At 33.0% G+C, this 25122-nt stretch overlaps 1 long non-coding RNA gene across 2 annotated transcripts in view; it reads left to right on the forward strand.

Annotated features, from left to right (window-relative positions):
- LOC136042824 (uncharacterized) overlaps positions 1-24457 on the forward strand; it is a 73305-nt gene extending 48848 nt beyond the window's left edge. For both annotated transcript variants that reach the window (XR_010621447.1, XR_010621448.1), the window contains exons 2-4: positions 9428-9581; positions 15940-16134; positions 23831-24457. This is a non-coding gene — a long non-coding RNA (uncharacterized LOC136042824). The remainder of the gene's footprint in view (positions 1-9427; positions 9582-15939; positions 16135-23830) is intronic.
- The last annotated feature ends 665 nt before the right edge of the window (positions 24458-25122 follow it).

Consider the following 25122-nt stretch of genomic DNA (forward strand, 5'->3'; position numbering starts at 1 on the left):
GGGAATATAAATGACGACCGGGACACAGGGACACAACTACAATGGGGACGCCGGGGGGCACAGGGGGATATAAATGACGACCGGGACACCGGGACACAAGGAATATAAATGACGCCCGGGACACTCAAAGAGAAATCACAGACTGGAACACCGGGACACAAATGACGACCGGGACACAGGGAATATAAATGACGACCGGGACACAGGGACATAACTACAAAGGGGACGCCGGGGCGCACAGGGGGATATATAAACAGGGGGATATAAATGACGACCGGGACACCGGGACACAAGGAATATAAATGACGCCCGGGACACTCAAAGAGAAATCACAGACTGGAACACCGGGACACAAATGACGACCGGGACACAGGGAATATAAATGACGACCGGGACACAGGGACATAACTACAAAGGGGACGCCGGGGCGCACAGGGGGATATATAAATGACGATGGCGACTCAGGGAATGGTCGATTAGCAATCACCATCAACAAAGCTCAAGGGCAATCATTAGAATCATGAGGTATAGATCTGAATACGGATTGTTTTCCCATGGACCATTATATGTTGCATGTTCAAGAGTCGGTAAACCTGACAATCTATTTATATGCACAGACAATGGGACAGCAAAGAATGTTGTATATTCGCAAGTTTTACGTAGTTAAAAACATATATATATATATATATATATATATATATATATATATATATATATATATATCTATATATTTATCTATATTCACAGGTGGGACATAGGGACACAACTACAATGGCGCGTAACTAATATGGCGCGTAACGACTTACGCGCGCGGGGGGGCTTGGGGGGGGCGCGAAGCGCCCCCACCAACTAGGTGTTGTAAACCTGGGTGTTGTAAACCTGGGTGTACACACCAACTAGGTGTGTACACCAAGTCGGTAAACCTGACAATCTATTTATATGCACAGACAATGGGACAGCAAAGAATCTTGTATATTCGCAAGTTTTACGTAGTTAAAAACATATATATATATATATATATATATATATATATATATATATATATCTATATATATATATATATTCACAGGTGGGACATAGGGACACAACTACAATGGCGCGTAACTAATATGGCGCGTAACGACTTACGCGCGCGGGGGGGCTTGGGGGGGGCGCGAAGCGCCCCCACCAACTAGGTGTTGGGGTGGCGCGAAGCGCCACCCCAACAGCTAGTATATATATATATATATATATATATATATATATATATATATATATATTATCTGATAAAAAGCACATGCTACCTTTTTTTAAAGCCATTCTGAAGGCTTCTTAGCCCCTTCTCTTGCCTATAAAATGTTCCCTGTCATTCCTCTCTTGGAAATCTTAATCAAGAACCAGAATTTCCGTTTTATCGTTTAAACCGTTTCCCTTGTTCGGCTGGTACACACCCAATGAAGTCCAAGAAAATAATCTTAACCAATTTTGAACACAACAGCTTGAAAGGAAAAGACTAGCAAAACAATTAAGTTGAGTCAAAAAACTCTTGATTGGATCAGACAGATCACATGACAGGATTAACACAATGCACGTAGAGTTGAACTTCTGGTGATTTGTGTTCAGTCAAATCTGGCCCGTTTGAAAAAATACACGGTTATTCTGAAACATGTGGGAATGATAAAAAAATATTGGAAATATTTGTTTTCCTTGTTTGGCTGGTAGACACAAAACGAAGTCAAAAAAATAACCTAAACCAATTTTCAATACAACTGCTTGAAAAAAAAAGACTATCAAAACAATTAAGTGCAGTCAAAAAACTTCTGATTGGATCAGACAGATCACATGACAGGATTAATACAGTCTACATTGAGTTAAACTTCTGGCGATTAGTGTTCAGTCAAATCTGGCACGTTTGAAAAAATACAGGGTTATTCTGAAACATGTCGGAATGGTGGAAAAAATATTGAAAATAGAAAAATAAACTTTGGATTGGCTTTAAAACAGATAAAAGGTAATATAGTAGTTCATTCTCCGGTTCAATAAGTAAAAACCTTCGCAACAAGAAAACTCAAGCTTAAAAGTAAAGAGCCAAGTGAGTCAGTTGCAGACTTTTTCATTAAGAGAAATCAAAGCTCAATAATAACAAATCAAAAATCAATTGATGACGTGTCTCGCCCTCGGCAACTTTACAAAGAAACTGCCTCCAGTTTTCAAGTTAAATTTCAGACACGCTATGAAAATGTATTGCATCTATATCCTTTGGCTGGTTTTCACTCAAGCAAGCCGCATACTGTGTAGTCAATTCAGATAGTCGATAAAACTCCCTACAAACATATAATATAAAATCACGGGCCTGCAGCAAGCCCATTGATTCAGACGCATTCCATACGGCTGGTCAAACTGGAGAATGAATGAATGAATCAATGAATGAACTTTATTAGCATGACTTACTTTGGAAAAGGATTATATCCAGGCTTTGGGCAAGTCATGGGTGGAAATAGTTATAGGCCCTATTAAATTGAAGGAAAACTTAAAACTTGAAACCCCCTCCCCCTTGCCCTCTTTTAGATAGGGCTTGTGATATCAGAGCTCGATATGATCCCTGGTCCTGTTCATCTTTAGTCTAGCTTTCATTTGGACCCGTTGCTCTATTCGCAAGTTATACTAAATTAAACGAAAAGATTGACTTTTTTCAGCACTTAAAACTCACTCCCCCTGGTTCTATTTGAGCTAAGGTTTTCATCTCAAAACTTGATGCTTGTCATGGTCTTAGGCACTTTTGGTTCAATCTTCACTGAGATCCATCAATCTCTCGCAAGCTATACTGAATTAAATGAAAAACTCAACTTTTAACTAAGCTTGTGTCTCCATCCCAGAACTCAATGCATATCATACTCTTAGGCATCTTTATTCAATTTTCATCGAAATTCATCTCCATATGCAAGTTACAGTGAATCAAATGTAAAACATGATTTTTTTTAATACTTAAATGATGATATGCCATTGTTTTCCTTTTTTTGGATCCAATTAGCCAACATGGCTACCTAAGACGTTGAAAAATCCGTCCGTCCGTCTGTCTGTCTGTCCATCGGTCTGTGTAATCACGTATAGGGGGAGAAACGCTGGTTGGATTTGGATGATAATTTGATGGCCAGATTTGGTGCCAAGGATCATGAGACACATCAAGTTGAAAGATGAAGACACTAGCTCAAATAAAACAGGGGGGAGAGGGCTTTACCTGCTAAAAACAGTTTTTCGTTTAATTCAGAGTAGCTTGCGACTGGAGTAACGAATCTGAATGAAAATTGAACCCAAAAATCCTAAGACCATGACACATATCAAGTTTTGAGATAAAGACCCTAGCTCAAATTTAACAAGGGGGAGTGGGTTTTAATTCCAGAAAAAATTTAAGTTTTCAGTTTAATTTAGTATAACTTGCACATGGAGTAACGGATCCGAATGAAAACTAGACCAAAGATGCCTATGATCAGGGCTCATATCAAGTTCTGGTATCACAAACCCTATCTCAAATAGGGTGAGGGGGAGAGGGTTTCAAGTCTTAAGAAAGTTGAGTTTTCCTTTAATTTAGTAGGGCCTATAACATATGAATGGAGTGACAAATCTGAAGTCAGATTATTCTGAATACCCGGATTTGCTGGAACGAATTTGACAAAATACCGGTGCATTGGATCCAGCTTGAATTCCCTAGACTTGTTTATTGCAGACAACATTTAGATGGGCAAAGATTCATAGCTTCAGTAGTTCTACCAATAATATGGTCCTGAAGATGATGAAATGGTAGAAATCTGGTTCAGTTGACGAGATGACAAAACTTAAACACTAATTTCAGAAATATGAGCCCAAATGGACTACAGTGTGCAAGATTAAGCACAAAACAAGGTATTTTAGCGCACTGTCGACCAGTAAACTATGAAATAATTTCAATTTTCTTTGTTATATAACTTTTAAACAAAAATTAAACCAAGTGTTAATCATACTATAATTTTTTTTCGTCAAAAACAAATACCTTATTTCATATCCAAAAATCTGAGTTTACTCTAAATCTAAAGGGTGATGTTTTCTTGTACATTGCCAAAGCAAAGACACACAAAAGCTATATCTGAGTTTGCTCAAAATCTAAAGGTGATGTTTTCGTGTGCATTGCCAAAGCATACACACACAAAATTTTCTTGTAAAATGTAAAGTATTTGAAAAACAAGTACATTAAAAGTATCCTAAGTATTAAGTATTTCGTAATCTTACTTACGTATCAAGTAATAAGTACACCCTAGAATTTTTACTTAAGTACAAGTACAAGTAATGGAAAATTTTACTTAAGTAGTACTTCAAGTAAAAGTACTTCAAGTAAGTGACAGCACTGAGTGAACCAATCAGCTAATCGTTTCCGTATACAGTATGATAAACCGGTTTGCAGCAGCAAAATTCTTGAGTGTTGCCGGACTAACGCGAAAGTACCCAAAATGTTGATCGGACGATTTTGAGAAAAGGGGTGTCGAAGGGGGCCTAGTTGCCCTCTAATCTTTTTGGCCTCTAAAAAACATCACTCAAACTTTTAATTTCTGTTCAAATAAGCCCTCTCTCGATATTTTAGGGCCACTGGGTCGATACGACATCCACTAATAAAAAAGAGGAAACAAAAACTAACAAATAAACGCGCATCCGTTATCATTTTTCTGGCCAAAAATACAAAAATCAACAGATATGAGCTTGAAACCTCCAAAGTAGGACTCTCTGATACGCTGAATCTGATTGGAAATATATAGCCTAATATGGGCTATATATTTGGACAAGGTTAGAAAAGTTAGGTTACGTTTGATAGGGCAATTACTGTTATTATCGTACAAATGGAACATCAGAGATGGGAACGCTATATATGTTGAATTAGGCCGGTGCATTCTTTTGATTGCTTTATTTATATTTAGTTTCGTAGTAAAAGATACAGGTGCTTTTAATTTTTATTAAATTGTCACGGAAAGAGAAAGTGTCTTCTCTTTGAGAAAAATGTCTTTAAAATTTTCTCAAGATCAATTGCCAACTTAACTCAGGTTCCCACTTAAATCGTTGGACTATATTTATGTAGTGCTTTCAAGACTTTTTTATTCGCAGTGAATTTTTATATGAACAATTCTTACATGAACAATAGTATGAATTGAAGACCATGAAAACCATAAAAATCGAGATTTCACAATTTTTCCTCCCCCCCCCTTCCTGGCAAAATTTTTACAAAATTCTCATATAATTGTTTTAAATTTATTAGTTAATTAATATTTATTTTTTGAATGTTATTAATTCTCCATTAAAATTATTTAATTATTGTTAATTATTATGATCTAATTATTTTAATTATATTTATTTAAGATACCGGTACTTGCGCGTTACAGCAACCACAATCAAGTTCTTGATCCAAGTAAAACTGGAGTCTCTGTCTGCATTTGGAGATAATTAGCTTAGTCTCAGAGAGATAAACGGTATGCGTGTAACTTAAGTACCGTGTAACTAAACCCCAAGCAACTGAACCCCTATAACTGAACCACCGTGGAACTGAACCCCCTTGCTACTAAACTCATTGAAACTAAACTACCATGCAGCTCAATACTATTTAACTGAACCCCCGTTTAACTGAACCGCCGTGCATCCGAACCCCGGGAAGCTGAACCCCCGTGTAATTGAACCTTCCCTGTAACTGACCACCGTGTAACTGAACCAAAGTTCCACTTTACCCCGTGCAAATGAACCCTCGTTTGACTCAACCCTCGTTCAACTGAACCACCGTACTCAGTTTTTCAACATTCTACAAATATGAGGCAATAGTATTGGGTATAACACAAGTTAGAATCTTTACATGTTCAACCTCATTGGAGTTATTTGTTTTAAAGTCATTAGATAAAACCCTGTCAAGATGATTCACAAACAAGCTCTGTTTTTTTTTTTGTCACAAAAACATAGAAAATAAGACGTTGCAAACCATTAAAGCCAGATTTATTTTATCTTTTTTATATTTTATGTCTCCACCCTGTCATTGTACAAAAATGCCCCTTCCCTCGAAAATACCCATAACCACCCCTCCCTTTAGCAGGTTGGTTTCAACTCTCTTTTGACTTATAAAAAGGACTAGAAGCCTTAATTTCTGATCGAATGAGAATCCTCTGAAGTTACTGAAACCATTAGACGGAGGTGGAGATGAGAAAGGATGAGCCCCCCTTCTATACGGAATGAGTTCTGTTTGTTTTGGGGTTTAATATCATCTTTATTCTCATAATAACAGCGTGGGCCAGAAATCAAGAGAGATTAAATATCAGTTTCACATTTTTGATGTTCAAAGATTTTTGTCCCTCACCAAAAAAATAACCCCCAAACAAAAGTCCTGGATACGGCCTTGGGGATTTCATTTTGAACAAAGTGATCATATAGGCCTCTTGGGCGGATCTTTCCATCAATGTATTTGCCTTTGGGAAAAGGAATTTTCCCTTTGATTTCTTGGCATTATTTAAAAACCATCAGAATTCAATAAAAAACAACAAGTCTTATCAGCTGAAATTATGGAGATTCAGTAAAACTTAAACAAACAGAAATTATGACTTATATGAGGGGGATTGTTTCCTCCTCAATGCAATCTTTTTTTTAGAACCTTTAAAAAAGGTTAATATTCTAAAAGGTTATTATTCTAGTGAAACAACAGGGAAGGGTTCTTATGAAGGATTGACAGGTAATTGGAGCCCCATTTTATTATTGTTACTTTTTTTTTTTTTGATCAATTAAAAATTTGGAAAATTAACTTCAATATTAAAAAAAAAGTCTATTCTACCAGTAAAACTGACAGGCCGGGAAAAGCGCCATTATGCCTGATTTATTTTGTCGTATTTATTTTGAACGGACCCAATTATTTAGTTTGGGACGGGGTCAGTGTTGTGACTCTGTAGGCTCAGCCAGAGTCAACCCATTTGTATATGGGTACCTGAAGAAATCTGTGGAAGGTAAACAGGAAAGGTGCGCGAAAGCACAGGATGGTTGGCCCCCACCCCCATCGCACGTCCTGGCTGATGGGCCAAGAAACGGAGAGGAGCACCGCCGGCAGGGACTGTAAAGTCCAATGGCGCATTCTTTACCTTTTTCTTTACCTCATTTATTTTGGATGGGCGAGTTCAGACAAAGAGGGAAACTAGAAATTCCAAAAACGGGAGAACTTTATTTCTTATTTTCATACTTTGATAATTGTTCAGAGTTTTCCTGGAAAAGGGAGGGGGTCACATCCCTGGCCGCAACCGGTGGAACTCATTTAAAGATAAATACTCTTTTAAGTGAGCCCGCCGGACTAATCGTGTTTCAAACCAAAAGTCTTAGGGAAAAAATTGAATTCGATACTGCTTTAAAGTTTTAGAATGAGAGAAAAGTTGAGATGGCTAGGAGACGGGCTGCGAATGAAAAATGGCAGACAATCAAATATTCTACTTTTTAGCCATCTATCCAGAACCAAAGGGAATGCAAGTCGTCTCCGAATTAGGCAGCCAAATTCATTTGGGAGGATTTAAGGGAAATTAGAAATTCTTGGAAGGGTGTAAAGAGGGTAGCCTTAGATAAGTTGGCACGGAGGAGAAGCGTGGTTAGCTATGTTGGTGATAGGCAGCTTGGTGCCGCAGTGAATTCTAGTAGTTGTACACAATGCACAAAAAAAGGTGATTCAAAAAGTCTTCACACCTAACAGTCTCCTTTGGTTTGTATCTTCAGAGCGACCCGAACTTCCATCTTTCTTTTTCAGAAGAAAGGATAGTCATTGCAGTAAAGTTGTTACTTTGAATTTCCGAAGTCTGGTTAACTTCATCATTGACCATTGACTGTCTGAAATTCCCGTTTCTCTGCTTCGATTCAATTAGCTTTGCGAATCAGCAATTTTAGTCTTATGCAAGCTTTGATGGTAAAAGTTAGGTTAAATTAATTTATAAATCTTACAAAGGGGTTAAAAATCTAACCTATATAAACCTGTCACCATCAAACCGTTCATAAAACTAAAAAAAAGACTGGCAAGGCTAATTAAAACCATAGCTCATGCGATGTTTACAAGAGCCCAAATATTGTTAGTAATATATCTTCAAAATATACAGTACTGTGTCAGGATACACTAATCCATGAATTTTTATTTTTTTTCGATGAGAAAGATAATTTCTTTTCAACTTGGCTTTTTAAACATAAAGTTTGGTCTTCTAACATGTCTTTTTGCGAGTTCTCCGTCTAAAAGTAAACACTAAGTCATTTTGCAATTGCAATTTTTTTTTTTTGTAAATCCCAATATACAAACAGTCGTTTTCCAATTCATTTTGCCTATAGTTAGGGACTGTGTGTCATTCTTTTAGAAGGTTAGGTAAGGTTTTAGGAGGGTGTTTTTTAGGTTTTGAGGGTGTCTTTTAGGAGGATTTGAGTAGTATGTAACTGTGACAGCGGAGATTATCAAATTTTGAAAATGTATCTGATGGGTAAACTAACTGTATACTTTTTTTTCCTGTTTATTTTTTCTTTCCTAAACTATAAGTTGTAATGCTTGCGTAATTTTGAATGAAGAAAATCTGGATGAGATCTTTGTAACTTAAAACAGTTAAATTTTGCGCTATTGGCGAAGAAAAAGTGACCATCGCCATGTCTGGTATTTGATGTTTCTTCAGTTCTTTTGGTGTAATTGTAAAGCAATATTACCATAGTATTTAAGCACTGGATCTCAACTTCTGAAACTAACAAATTTGCTAGTTAAAGAAAGACTACAATAGAGGCAAGATCTGTCAAACGCTAGATGGAACTTTTTTTGAATTTTTTTTTTATTTAATCACTAATTAGGCTACTATTTATCTATCTGCCCGGATAATCCTCTCAGTGCTATCTATACTAAACACTGAATTATGTCTTCTTGCTTACCTTCTTTACTCTGCATTTATAAAGCTACTGGATACCCTCTGGTTAATTTAACCTATTTCTATTTTTGTTTCGTTTATTGTACTTTAATTTTGTTCGATTTCTCGGTTAGATGATTATCAAGTTCTGTTTCGAGTCTTTCGTTGCGAGACCATCTTAGTGGTCTATGGTCTAAACAATAAAAAACTACGTTTTTTTGCGGTGAAGGGGTGGTGGGATTGAATGCCCCTGTCCAGGCACGTACGCAGGAATGTGTTTCAGGGGGCACAAATTGTTCAAATCCCTTGTTCTATGAGAGCTATCAGAAAATTGTGTGAAAATTAAGACAAATCGTGGGATTTTGGGGGAGGGGGTGCCACCCCCTGTGTTGGTTCCAGCCCATGTCTCCTATTCACCATTTCGGAATAGTGTTTCACCTGCTTAAAAAAAATACTGATCCGCTAATCGCCATACCAAAGCACAATGTTATGAGGCAAGCACAGTAGTAAAATGTGTCTGTTTTCTTCACATAAAATATGTGCTTTTTCAGGCGCAGAATTCTCACCGTAATACGAAAGAAGCGCAACTTAAAATAATGAAGAACAATGTCTATAAAACCTTGCAGTTGGATGCTATTTAGAAGAGAAGAAGAGACTCAGACACCCAATTTGATACCGATGGCTAATGACGAAATTGGATACAAGGTAGTAGACATCTGGAAAATCTGGAAAAAAAATTTGGATTATTTCTTTGATAACGGTTGAGGAATGTTGGATCTGTTCGGAGGATGATATTTTTGGAATCTTGATTGAAGGCTGAAACTAAATTAAATGTGGTTGACTGGCAATTATCTATTTCTATATTAGCATATTATTTGCACTTGTTAGCATCGTTCTCTGCTATTCTCTCTCTAAAGGGTTTTTTTCTTTTGGAGTTCTACTAGGGATTAGGGAGAGGCTGCCAATTTTGGTGTGACGGGTGTTTAGCAAATATTTCTTATTTATAATTTTTTACTTAGGAGATTTTTCTTACTTAGAGACTCAGGGCAAATATGCACAAACTATTCTTGAGCTAAATCCTAATATCGATAAAGGGTGAATTCACCGTTTATCCTTGAGTTAACTGATGCTATTTCATTTCAAGGCCCCCTCTGTCTAACGGATAGAAATCTCAAAAGGTGCCCATTAAAACTCAAATGTAAAACAACTAGTATAATAGTTCTCGGGAATTTGCAATTACTACCGTAATCGTTTATGTGAATTCGCTCTTTGTCTTTCAGTCAGGAAAATTGTATATTCAACAAACGAAATTTCGTTTTGCTGATAAAAATTTAAAGGAGAATTTTAAGAAGGGGAATTGAAAGGGGACATATACTAAGTTTGTTACATTAGTGGCAATTTTAAAATTTGATAGTGAATAAGTTAGAGCTGAATAATGTAACTTTGCTTACGGTTCAAATTTCCAAATTAAAAAAAAATTCTTTTATTAAAAAGAAGATTTAAGCAAATGCAAACGCCATCAAATGCAAAAGGTAAAATAAAATTTATTTTTAAAATAACTCAAACGCTTGGATGGGCCGAATTTCTATTCTGAAGTAAAAACAAAAGCAGAACAACATATAAAAGGCTTATAAACAATTCCTTATATAAAACTTACAAATGAATGCACTGTCATTTTATAAAAACAATCAATAAAAATTTGAAAACGCCTAAATAAACTTTGGGCCATATTATATTTGTGATAATATGAAAAAAAGACTGGACTTGAAAAGAGGACAGTACAAGCGTAAAAAAACAGGAATTTTTTTGTGATAATTTTCCCCGGACACAATGGATATTTTTTTTTGGTATCTTGAAGTCAAGCAGCATATCTTGTGGTGAAGAGGCTGCACTTTGACGAGTTTGGTTGTTTTGGACGTGCTAGGGCGATGAAAATTGGTAGGTGTGTCAGGGAGCTGCACAAATTGACCTGATCAAGTCGTTTTCCCTGATTCGACCATCTGGGGGGCTGAAGGGAGAGGAAAAATTAGAAAAATTGAGGTGATCGGATCTTAATGGATTTTGACATTTAGAAGGACCTCGTGACTCAGAGTTCTTATTTTAATCCCGACCGGCATTAAGCCTCTGATTTTCCCTTTAAAGCAATCTGTTGATTCTTAGAATTTTTGCTTGAGCTCATGCCATATGAGGTCCTTGGTCTTGGCTCTTCCGACCTCGTCAAAAGTGCCATATGAGCTTTTAGCTCTTGTTTCAGAAGTTCTGCTGCAAATGTAACCGATGTAAAGCTGCTGTCAAGCGTGACGTTTCTATTTGTTCCCCAGATAGGGGAACAATTATGTTAAATCAGAAAATAGCTAAATTCAGCCTCTTCCTATGCTATACCTGACGAAATTTGCTATAAAGCTTGTAAACAACGTTTGAAAACTGATCGGACCTCATCGTTCGAAAAAGCTTTGTAATAACACAGTTTTAATAAAAATATCAGTTTTCCTGAACAGATGAAAAAGCTACGTAGGTGGTAAAGCTTTCGTAAATTTTGCTAATTTTCCTTAATATCTCCCCAATCAGTTCAGATAATAAAACCCTGGTTACAGCACAAGAACTGACTAATCATTGCATTAGCATATATGGAGGTGGGTTCGTGCAAAGCTTCCGTTTCCATGGTAACTGCCAAAACGTGTTTTGGTGTCGTAAAATTTACGAATGCTTACCCTTCTAGGGTTAAGGAAACATATTGGCATTATTGAGGAAGGTATCTTGTGCAATGTTAATAAGGATACTCATTAAATTTTTTTAGAAGGTTTCAAAAACCATAAGCTCATCAATATATTTCAATTCATGGAAAACTCCTTAGCGAGACTGTGGAGTCGAACTTGGAGAGTACGTTGGGTTATTCCATTGGGAACAGGGAGGGTAAGCAATGAATATGGTATTTGACTGCTTGTGATTTATTTGATATAAAAGAGGCAACCAATTTCACTAGGAAAAGGTCAATATTGAATTCAGTGATAAGTTTTGAACTAATGCATTGTAATTAACCAATTAAAATGCTATTTTTGGATTTTAAATGGAAATTAATTTAAGTCAGGTATTAGACTTTTGTGGAATTTTACCAGTTAAATTGACAAGATAAGCAATAGGATTATAGGTAGATGTGGAACTGAGGCTCCCGATTGGTCCCAGGTCTATAAGAGGAGGAAGGATATTTTCTCTCTGCCAATCAACAAAAAATTCTTTGTACAGTTAGGAGAAAAAACGAGATTGGATAAACACCTTCTAAACCAGTATTCTAATAAGGGGAAATGGGATATCTAAAGGACAGGCACTTGCTTTTCTTAGCTTCCCAATTCTTCTTTCAATTTCTAATGCAAAAATCACTGGAAGAAAGGGGGAAATGTGTCAGCCGGATTAGACACTACAAGATGAGTTGCTTAAGCATGGTGGCCCTGAGGTTAGAAATAGATTACTGAAGATTGTTAATATGAATTACGGAAAAGGGGAAGTACCTAGCGTATAATAAAACTGTATAATAACTGTATAATAAAGGTGGTAAGAGTGAGTGTTGTATTCATGTAGGCATTAGCCTGGTCTTTGTAGGCAGCAAACTACTTAGTAACATTATGATCTTTAAACTGAGAGATGCTGTAGACAAGTTTATGAGAGAAAAACAGTGTGGTCTTAGAACGTACTGAGGATGACAAATGGCCAAATTTTCCCTTTTAGGCTAATAATTGAGAGGTGCCTGGGTGATAAAACACCTTTATTCCTTAGTTTTATAGATGATGAACAAGCGTTCAATTCTGTTGATAGAAGAGCAAAGGTCTTGTCCTTGTATGGTATACCAGACAAATACAATAAAGTAATTAGAGCTGTGTACGACAATTTAGTAAGAAAAACAAGTTTTTTTATTTTAAAATAAGGAGCAATATTAAAACTTAAAATGAACAGAAATTATTCCATACGTGAAAGGAGCTGTCCCTTCCTCAACACCCCACTCTTTACGCTAAAGTTTTCTATTGTTTTAAAAAGTAGAGCTGTGAAAAAGAGTCGAACTTCAGCGTAAAGAGCGGGGCGTTTAGGAGGGGACAGCCTCTTTCATATACAGAGTAATTTCTGTTCGTTTTAAGTTTTAATGTCATTTCTTACTTTCAGTTAAGAAAAAATTATTTTTTTATTTAGTTTCTTAACGTTTTTTAATTAAGGCCGGTTTAGATTTTGTCTCACCGTACATGGATAATTCAATTCTACCATCCGTAAGTGTTATTTAGCACTAAAAACAATACTTTTGGTGTCAGTTACTAAGTGGAAAACCTTGGAAGTATAAACCATATCCTTATTGTTATAATTATTGTCCAAAACCCTAAACACCCTAACTGGTGGTTCGCAAAAACAGCTCCCGTATGTTCCGTAATAAAAATGTACGAATAGAGAAGTACTAATAAAATCGTCCGTGATTAAAATTAAAAGTTCTAGTGTCCCTTTTTAATAACCAAAAAATATGGAGGGCAACTAGACCCCTCCCCATCCCCTTTTTTCTCAACATCGTTCGATATTAGGCATAAAAGGGGGCTGGTCCCCTCCTCAATACCTCACTTTTTACGCTAAATTATTTTTGGTAATTTCAAAAGAGCTATTTATTCTAATTAAACGGCCTTTGTGATTCAGGGGTCATTTTTAAAGAATTGGAACAGAATTCGAAATTTAGTGTAATGAACGAGGTATTGACGAGGGGACAAACCCTCTCATAGTTTGTATGCCCCGGATAATCTTCTCGATAGTATCTTTATGCAACACTGAATTAGGCCTTTAATTTCTTTTAACGGCTTAGGTTGTGGCAAACATGTCTTCTTGCTTACTTTCAAACAGTTCGTGGTAACGAGTAAGGAGCGACCTGGCTCAATAGTAAACGAACCTCTAAAAAACGGAATTTTGATGCTAAAATATACATCAAAAGAATCAGATTTTCATGCTGATTTTAAAGTTTCATCAAATTTAGTCTTTGTCATCAAAAGTTACGAGCCTGAGAAAATTTGCCTTATTTTAGAAAATAGGGGAAATCACCCCCTAAAAGTCATAGAATCTTAACAAAAATCACACCATCGCATTCGGCGTATCAGAGGATGCTATAGCAAAATTTTCAAGCTCTTATCTACAAAAATGTCGAATTTCGTATTTTTTACCAGAAGACAAATCACGGGTGCGTGTTTATTTGTTTTTTTTTTTTTTGTTTTGTTTTTTCTTTTCCCCAGGGGTCATCGTATCGACAAAATGGTCCTAGAATGTCGAAAGAAGACTCATTCTAACAGAAATGAAAAGTTCTAGTGCCCTTTTTAGGAGACCCAAAAAATTGGAGGGTACCTAGGCCCCCTCCCACGCTCATTTTTTCTCCAAAGTCAACGGATCAAAATTTTGAGATAACCATTTTGTTTCGCATAGTCAAAAACCATAACAACTATATCTTTGGGAATGACTTACTCCCCCACAGTCCCTGGGGGAGGGGCTGCAAGTTACAAACTTCGGCCAGTGTTTACATATAATAATGGTTATTGGGAAGTGTACAGACGTTTTCAGGGGATTTTTTTTGGTTTTGGGGGTGGAGTTGAGGGGAGGGGGATATGTGGGAGGATCTTTCCTTGGAGAAATATGTCATGGGGGAACAAAAATTCAATGAAAAGGGTGCAGGATTTTCTAAAATTACTATAAAAGAAACAATGAAAAGATAAACATGGAAAAGTTTTTTCAATTGAAAGTAAGGAGCAGCATTGAAACTTAAAACGAACAGAGATTATTACGCATATGAGGGGTTCTAAAAATACTTTAGCATAAAGAGCGAGGTATTTAGGAGGAGATAAATACCTTGCTTTTTATGTTATATTATTTTTAGTAATTTCAACTATTTATGCTACAGCCTTTCTGATTCAGGGGTCATTCTTTAAGAATTGGGACAAGCTTAAAATTTAGTGTAAAGAGCGAGGTATTGACGAGGATACAAACCCCCTTGAACACATAAAAAAATTATAAGATTATGAAAGTTTGTTACGTAAGTTGCTAATTGGGACAAAAGAATTGGATAAGAATTGGGACAAAACTTACGATTTAGTGTAAAGAGCGAGGTATTAACGAGGGTATGAATCCCCTCATATACATAATAAAAATTTAAGAATATAAAAGTTTGTTACGTAAGTTAATTCTTAAGTTACGTATATTTTTTACTAAAAAAAAATTCGTTAAAAATTAAAATTTATAATTGCCTTTTTATGTAACCGAAAAATTGCATGGCAACTAGGCCTCCCTCCCCATCCCTTATTTCTCAAAATCGTCTGATCAAAACTAAGAGAAAGCCATTTAGCCAAAAAAGGAATTAATATGCAAATTTCATTTTAATAATTTATGTGAGGAGAGCCAAAATCAAACATGCATTAATTCAAAAACGTTCAGAAATTACATTAAAAAAACTAGTTTTTTTAACTGAAAGTAAGGAGCCACATTAAAACTTAAAACGAACAGAAATTACTCCTTATATGAAATGGGTTGTCCCCTCCGCAATCTCTCGCTCTTTACGCTAAAGTTTGACTCTTTGCCACAATTCTACTTTTTAAAACAATTAAAAGCTTTAGCGTAAAGAGCGAGGCGTTGAGGAGGGGACAACCCTTTTCATATACGGAGTAATTTCTTTTCGTTTAAAGTTTTAATGTCGCTCCTTACTTTCAGTTAAAAAAACTAGTTTTCTTTATGTAATCTTTACTTAAAGCAACTGGATACCCTGTCAATGAGGTCCATTTTAATATTTGTTTTGTTTTTAGCACTTCAATTTAGTACGATTTTTTGTTTAGGTGTATTTTTAAGTTTTGTTTCGAGTTGTTCGTGAAGTTGCGAAACACTTAGTTAAAAAAGAAAAAAAGGTAGAGTTTTGGATTGAATGCCCATGTCTCCTGCCTACCTTCCCAGGATCGTCTTTCATCTATTTAAAAAGAAACTGATTCGCTGATCGCCATACTGAAGCACGGTAAGCACGATAGTAAAATGTGACTGTTTACTTACCATAAATTATGTGCTTTTTCAGGCGTGAAAAACCCCCATCCTAATATGAAAGAAGAGCAACTTCAAAAAAAGAAAAACAACTTCAAAAAAAGAAGAACAACTTCTATAGAAACTTATTAGAAATTTGAAATGGCTACAGAATGTTATTTAAGAGAAAAGAAGAGACTCAGCGACACTCAATTTGATACCAATGGCTAATGGCAAAGCAAAATATAAGGTAGTAGACACAGATCAGGAAAATAAATTTGTATTATTTCTTAGATAACGTTTGAGGAATATTGGGTTTCTTGGATGAGCTATTTTGGAAACTTGATTGAAATCTGGAACTAAATTAATTGCAGTTGACTTAAAATTATCTATTTTTATTTTACCATATTATGTGCAATAGTTCATATCGTTCGGTGCTATTTTTCCTCTTAAAAGGTTTTCTCTTTTGGATTAATACTGGGGACTAGGGAGAGACAACAAATTATGGTGTGATGGGTACTCAAGAAATATATCATTTTTCTGACAGAGATACGGAGGCTAAATTCGCAGTAACTATCCTTGAGTTAATTCCTAGCTATCGGTAAAAGGCGAATTTGTCAATTATCCTTGATTTAATTGATGCTATTTGATTTTAAGACCCCTCTCTAATAGATAGAAATCTCAAGTGCCACCCAATGAAACTAAATTATAAGTCAATTGGTATAATAGTTCGTTTGAATTAGCTTTTTGTCATTCAGTCAGGAAAATTGTACATTTGGTAAAAGAAACTTCGTTTTGCTGATAGAAGTTTAAAGGAGACATAATCTATTTTTTTTTACATTTGTAACAATTTTAATATTTTATTACGTATATCCTGATTTACAGGTAGTCGATCAGTTAGAGCTGAATAATGTAACTTTGCTTACGGTTCACATTTTCAAATATTAAACATTTTTCCTTTTACTAACAAAGAAAATTTAAGCAAATGCAAACGCCATCAAATGCACATATATAAATTATGTACATATGTATTTGCGCATCAAATGCACAACGGTAAGATAAAGTTTTATTTTGAGATATCTCACAATCCAGGCTGGGCCAAATTTTTGATCTGAAGCAAAAACAAAAGCACAATAACATATAAAAGGCTTATAAATACTTCCATATATAAAACTGGCAAAGAAATGCACTGCCATTTTATGAAAACGATAAAGATATTTAAAAACAGGTATGTATATTTTGGGCCATAATATAAAAAAAAAAAAATATTCTGAACTTGAAAAGGGGTCAGTACAACCGTAAAAAAGAGGATAATTTTTTTTTGTTCATTTTTCTCTGGATATAAGGGGCATTGTTTTTCGTATCTTGAAAAGATTCAACAGAGGATTATATATATATATATATATATATATATATATATATATATATATATATATATATATATATATATATATATATATATATATAAATAATATATATATATATATATATATATATATATATATATATATATATATATATATATATATATATATATATATATATATATAAATAATATATATATATATATATATATATATATATATATATATATATATATATATATATATATATATATATATATATATATATATATATATATATATATATATATATTATATATATATATATATATATATATATATATATATATATATATATATATATATATATATATATATATATATATATATATATATATATATATATATATATATTTATATATATATATATATATATCATGAAAAGAGAAATCACCAATGCAACAGCACAAACACATAAAAAAAAAGAGACAGAAGAAGAAAAGGAAGACTGTTTTCCTAAATTAGTGATTAATATAGACCAGCACTTGAATGAGGCCTTAACCCTACTCATCCATACAATTACATAGGTCAAACAACATAGCCAAACACAATCAACCATAAAGAATAATCCATGGACAGGCAGTCATGTCGTCAATAAGTATAAGTCGTCATTTACCAAACTATAGAAAAAATAATAAAGACAAATAATTCAGAGGCAACAACCCAACACAAGGGCTCATCAGGAGAATAAACTGGCCTATAGGGTTTCGCCAATTTAAATTCTCTACCCAGCCAAGTGTTGTGGCTACCTCAAAATATCCATGGCATCCCCGTGTCAAATATCACCCCCAAAATACATGCCTATGAAAAAAAAACAGCAAATGTAAAACAACCAAGTAACACCAAAACAAGCTTATCCTGTTAATATATCCCTCTTTTTAGCAACAATAGGCAAACTAAATATGATAAATTTACCAAATCACAAATATTAACACATTGCAAAAAAAAAAAAATAAATAAATAAATAAAATAAAAATTTAATGAACTAAACAATTATAGAATTCATCTTCACCATGTGGCTATTTTTTCATAAAAACCGCTCTATTAGAAACACAATTCAAAATAAATGGGGCTGCATCATCATTTGTCGAACCTCCGAAATTAGTTGAAAATTTCTTTAAGTATTTCTAGATAATTCTTTTGATATTTATTTAAAAGTTCGTTATAATGAAAACTAATTTTTCTAAAATTGCCAAGTTAATTTATTTGCAGAAAAACCTCTTGATATCAATTTTTGGCTTAAGATTTTACGTCTATTTTTAAAATCAATATAATTACTACAAATCCTTGCATAACGAAGTAACTGTGAGAAAAACGCAGAATATGTGATATTTGAGTGTATATTACTTTCAGGGAATGGGAAACTAATCACTTAAAAATCAAAATCATCCGTTTTATTATACATTTTAAAACTTAATTTATTATTATCACAAATATTAACATTTAAATCTAAGAAATAATCTTCATGACCAGCGCCATGACTAGGTTCAAGAGTAAGCTCTGATGGATATATATTTTTAGAAATATCAATGAAATCCTTACAATTTAAGACCAAAATATCATCTAAATATCTTTTATTATTTGACAAAACATGTTTTAAATTATTTGGATTATTCTTATCCATCATATATTTATATTCTAGTTGACTTAAAAACAAGTCAGCTATAAATGGGCTGGCATTCCCCCCCCCATGGGAATTCCCACGATTTTCTTGTACAAATCACCACCAAATCTCCAATCCAAGCTGTAACATCTCAAGTTAACTGTGGTATTAAAGCAATTTGTCCATATAGCTTTTTTATTATAAGTGTCAATTTTTAAGAACCTTTTACTAGATAAGAGGAAAGATTTCTTGATAACAGTTTTTAAATTATCTAACACTACATTAAGTGATAAATTAGTATACATTGTCGCAAAATCGAAAGACTCAATTCTTTTAGCTGAAATATGGATTAAAATTCGAAAACTTTTTAATACCAGAACAATAGGTTTTAAGTTTATTTACAATTTCCTTTAAAATTAAAGAGAGGTCAGTAGCAGCAATGCGGGTTGGACATTTAGCTGCTCCAGCAATAAACCGTGGTTTAGGGGGATTCTTATGAAATTTTACAGTCCAATATAGGAAAGGGAACTTTTTATCATTGTCATTTATTTTAATATTAAAATTTTTAAAAAGTATTTCTTCAGTCTTTTCAATTAAATTCTCATCCTCTAAATTTACCTTTTCGTAAACATTAGTTGTGCATAACTCCCTTTTTAAGATATCACAATACAGCTTCTGACAAATTATGGCAAAATTATTATTAGCTTTATCCACTGGCACAATTATAAATTCATTCTGTAGATTAGCAATTGCTTGTTTAATCTTCACATTATAAAATAATGATTTAGTGTTACTATTTTTTAAATTAGAATATATTTTATTTCTTAATCTACTAATAATTAAATTCTTCCAACTTTGAAAACTCTCTTTACTTTTATTCACTTTCTTACACCACTTATCAATAAATTAATCAAAATCATTTTCCAAGCCATCAAGAACACTCGATGGTTTCAGATGATGAGAAAGACGGAAATTAGCCCTTTATTCATTATAATTTGAAGATCATCTTGCTTTATTATTGACAAGTCCCCTGTTATAACATGTTTGTAAGTAGGATTTACAAATGGGCCAAGTTGCTTACAATTACAAACCGGTTTCCAATTTATATCACTATCTAATCTTTTAAGTATTAAATTATAATTAAAAATAATTTGTACAATAGTTTTTGAAAATTTATAAGTTAAAACTGGACTATCATTATAATTCAAATGACTAGGAAGGGCCTGTTTCACATGCCGCTGATTCAAAATTTCTGGTAAATTAATATCTTCAATCTGCTTACAAGTAAAATTAATAGGTAAATATAATCTGTTATCCTTATTACCAATCTTATCAAACTTTTTCTTTTTTGAAATAAATTTCGTTTTAGTTAGAATGCAAATTGTATCACATATTACTTTAAAATTATATTCAAGAGCTGTATTATTCTTAACAATCCAGAAAAGTTTGATTAAATTCCTCTTGGATAAATTATTTAGACATTTTATTACAGAAATCATACCCCTAGATTCAAGTAGCTGGCGTAGATCTATAGAAAGCACATGTAAATCTAATTCATATTTTCTATTATTTTTCCTATGTCCTCTAGATCGTTTTTTACGTTTAGTAGGACAAGTAAAAGAAGGATGGTCCATAAAACCATCAATACTTTAACAACAACCTGAGACATGTCACAATATTTTGCTACACGATCATTTAGCCCAAAAGGATAAGCTGTACCAAGAGTATGGATCCAGAAATCCTCCTGTTTACGTAGTCTATTATTCTTCTCTTCTTTATTTAAATTTTCTAACTCTAAATTTTCTAAAATTATGACAGTTATATCTGATATGGAACATTTACCATTATTACAATGTCGAACTAGATAGTTATTAGTTTCTTCATTATTAACTGTTGTCTTGTGTCCAGAAAATCTTTTATATATATTATTAGTTGTTTCCCCCACATATTGTAGGCAGCATTCATTAAATTCTAATAGGTAAATTACATTGGTTGTTCTACAATTAACATTACCACGTAACTTGCATGCAAAATTTTTATTATACAATGTGCTCTTAACAAAAGTCCATGGGATAAAATGATCTTGGCAAAGAAAACAACGACTCTTACACTTAATATATATATATATATATATATATATATATATATATATATATATATATATATATATATATATATATATATATATATATATATACCACCCCGAAAAAGATCCCTCATTAGTACCTCACATCATTCAGTTCACATTCAATTTTTCACATCATTCAGTGTCTGGCAATATCTTCATATATTTCTATGATCAATCATGTTGATTCACACATTCTGAATGAGTCAGTCAAAGTGGAATGATTTGAATTTTTTTAAGTTTAAGTTTCTTTGTTGTTTGTTTTCTATGCAGTATTTAAATAGGAATAAGATCAGTTTTGATTCATAGTGAAAGGACTTATATTGGTAACACTAGATTTGATTCTCTCGACAAGGAAAAACTACAGGAGTATTATTTTTAAATTATCTTTTTTTATGTTTAAATTTTCTTTTGTGAGAATTTATCCCCCTCTAAATGATATGGAATAGCTCCCCATAGCTCCCCTCATATTATTAATACTTTCTGTTCGTTTTAAGTTTTGATGTTGCTCCTTACTTACAGCTGAAGAACTGGCTGTTTTTAATTTAATAGTAATAAAAGACCCATAATTGAAATCAAGTTAAATTTTCCTAACTAAAATTATCTTGATGAAGAAAAAGAAGAAAGAAGTTGTACTCGAAAGCACTCGTATTATGTATAATCGCAACATTTCATTAAATTTAACTAATATATATATATATATATATATATATATATATATATATATATATATATATATATATATATATATATATATATATATATATATATATATATATATATATATATATATATATATATATATATATATATATATATTATATATGTATATATATATATATATATATATATATATATATATATATATATATATATATATATATATATATATATATATATATATATATATATATATATATATATATATATATATATATATACATTATTATATTATATTATTATAGTATATCATATATATACCATATTTTATTAATTTAACTATAATTATAAATAGCAAAAAACTATAATAGTCGTTTAGAATCATAAATGAAGATATAAGGCTAACCTTCAAATGGGGCTGTTTTGATTGAAAAGGAAAAGTTCAAATCAAAGAAACATTTTCAAACAAAATAAAATTTCAAAAAAAAAGAATTTCCATTCTTTTCATTTCCACCAATATATTCACGTATAACATTCCATATTTCTTTTATATTACCTTTGTTTTCTCGAAACTTCCTGTTATAGAACTCTGTCTTGGCTTTGCGACGCAGCCTGTTTACGAAATTCCGCTGTGTTTTGAATGGATTAAATGATTCGTCACTTTGTTCATCCATGAACTTTACGTAAAGTGCATTTCTTAGCCTTAGTTGCTCAATTATTTCAATGGTAATCCATGGCTTACGAGGTTGTTGTGTTTTTGATTTAACGAACTTTATGGGGCATGTCTTATTGTAAATAGACATAAGAACAGATAATAATTGGTTCAGTGCTTCCGTTGGGTTTTTTTCTCAGAATATACGGGGCTCCGATCAATAACACTAGTCTCCTCAGCAAAGTTTCTCAGATTTTCTTTTTTCAATTTTTCTTTTTGGTAATCAATTTCTTGGTTACCAAAAATCGATTACCAAAATCTTGATTACCAAAATGATTTGATTACAAAATTTGATTACTTGATTACAAAAGATTTGATTACTTGATTACAAAATGTGTTTTTTTCAATTTTCTTTTTGGTAATCAATTTCTTGGTTACCAAAAATCCATTACCAAAATCTTGATTACCAAAAATCTCTTTGGTAATCAATTTTCTTTTTGGTAATCAATTTCTCAATTTCATTTTTGGGTAATTTTCCTACTGGGTAATTTATAACAGCTAATAATGGTAGGTGGTCCGAGCTGGGTATGAAATCACATTTGCACAGGTTGAATTTACATTTAGGCTATACTACAGTTTGTTACCACGAACTGTTTGATAACACTGCTGCGGTTTAGGTAGGATATGAGGTTAGAAGCTGGTTTCATATTAAGTCAGGAGTGGACTGGGGTTGCGTTCTATCACCATTTGTACGGACGATTCTGGTGGACTTTGTCCTAAGGAGCACAGCAAAGGTAAAGTGAGAGTTGGGAATAAAAAGTCCCTTAGACTTTAGCTATTATGACAGTTTAAACGTCTTAGATGAAAATGTTGGTAAAATGAATTAACTTTTATAGATTTTGCGAGTTCAAGATGCTAGAATATGTTTGAAAAATTAATTTTAAGAAAACTTAAGTCGATAAAGCAGTGTTACTTACCAGGTAGCATAATTATTAAAGACGGTGGAACACTTTCTAGGAATTTTTATTTGACTACTAATTGGGGAAATATTAATTTGTTTGCCGTGGATAATCGTATCAATAGTATCTTTATACAACACTGAATTAGGCCTTTAATATCTTGTAACGGCTTAGGTTTGTGGCAAACATGTCTTCTTGCTTACTTTCTTTACTTTAAAGCAACTAGATACCCTGTCAATGAGGCCCATTTTAATTTTTGTTTTGTTTTTAGTACTTCATTTTTTTTTAAGATTTTTCGGTTAGGTGTATTTTTCAAGTTTTGTTTCGAGTTTTTTGTTAAGTTGCGAAACGCTGAGTGAAAAAAAAAGAAAAAGAGGAAAAAGGAAATTTCAGGATTGAATGCGCATGTCTCCTGCTTACCTTCTCGGAATCTATTAAAAAAATTCATCAATTAAAAAAAATCATGCTGATTCACTGATCGCCTTACCAAAGCACGGTAGTAAAATGTGACTGTTTACCTACCATAAATTATATGCTTTTTTAGGCTTGAAAAAACCCACCATAATATGAAAGAAGAGCAACTTCAAAAAAAGAAGAACAATATCTAAAGAAACATATTAGAAATTGGAAATGGCCGTAGGATGTTATTTAGAAGAAAAGAAGAGACTCGGCGACACTCAATATGACACCAATGGCTAATGGCGAAGCTAAATATAAGATAGTAGACATAGATCGGGAAAATAAATTTGTATTATTTCCTATATAACGGTTGAGGAATATTGGGTTTCTTGGATGAGCTATTTTGGAAACTTGATTGGAATCTGAAACTGAATTAGTTGCGGTTGACTGACAATTATTCATTTTTTTTTACCATGTTATGTGCAGTAGTTAGTATCGTTCAGTGCAATTGTTCCTCTTAAAGAGTTTTCTCTTTTGCATTAATTCTAGGGACTAGGGAGAGGCTACCAATTATGTTGTGAAGGGTGTTCAACAAATATATTATTTTCTGACTGAGAGACGGAGGGTGATTTTTGGCTGAACTATTCTTGAGCTAATTCTCAACTATCAGTAAAAGGCGAATTCGTCGTTTATCCTTGATTTAATTGACGCTATTTGATTTTAAGACCCTTCTCTAATAGATAGAAATCTCAAATGCCGCCCAATAAAACTAAATTATTAAATAATTGGTATAATAGTTTGTGAATTCCCTTTTTGTCTTTCAGTCACAAATATTATACATTTGGTAAAAGAAATTTCGTTTTGCTGATAGAAATTCAGAAGAAACATTAAACTAAGTTTGTTACATTTGTAACAATTTTAAAATTTGAAAACGTGTATCCTGATTTACAGGTAGTCGATCAGTTAGAGCTGAATAATGTAACTTTGCTTACGGTTCAAATTTTCAAATATTAAATTTTTTCCTTTGACTAAAAAGATGATTTAAACAAATGCAAACGCCATCAAATGCAAACGGTAAGATAAAATTTATTTTAGAAATAACTCACAAGCTTGGATGAGCCGAGTTTCTATTCTGAAGTAAAAACAAAATCAGAACAACATATAAAAGGCTTATAAACACTTCTATATATAAAACTGGCAAAAGAATGCACCGTGAAATTATGAAAACAATAAAAATATCTAAAAACACGTACATATATTTTGGACCATATTATATGGGCCATAACATAAAAAAAAATATTGTGAACTTGAAAAGGGGTCAGTACAAGCGTAAAAAAGAGGATATTTTTTTTCAATTTTTCTCTGGATACAAGGGGTATTTATTTTTTTTCGTATTTTGAAGTCAAGTAGTGTATCTTCAAGTCAAGAGGCTATCCT

The sequence above is a fragment of the Artemia franciscana genome, unplaced genomic scaffold, assembly GCF_032884065.1.
Source record: "Artemia franciscana unplaced genomic scaffold, ASM3288406v1 Scaffold_209, whole genome shotgun sequence".
NCBI classification, from domain to species: Eukaryota; Metazoa; Arthropoda; class Branchiopoda; order Anostraca; family Artemiidae; genus Artemia; species Artemia franciscana.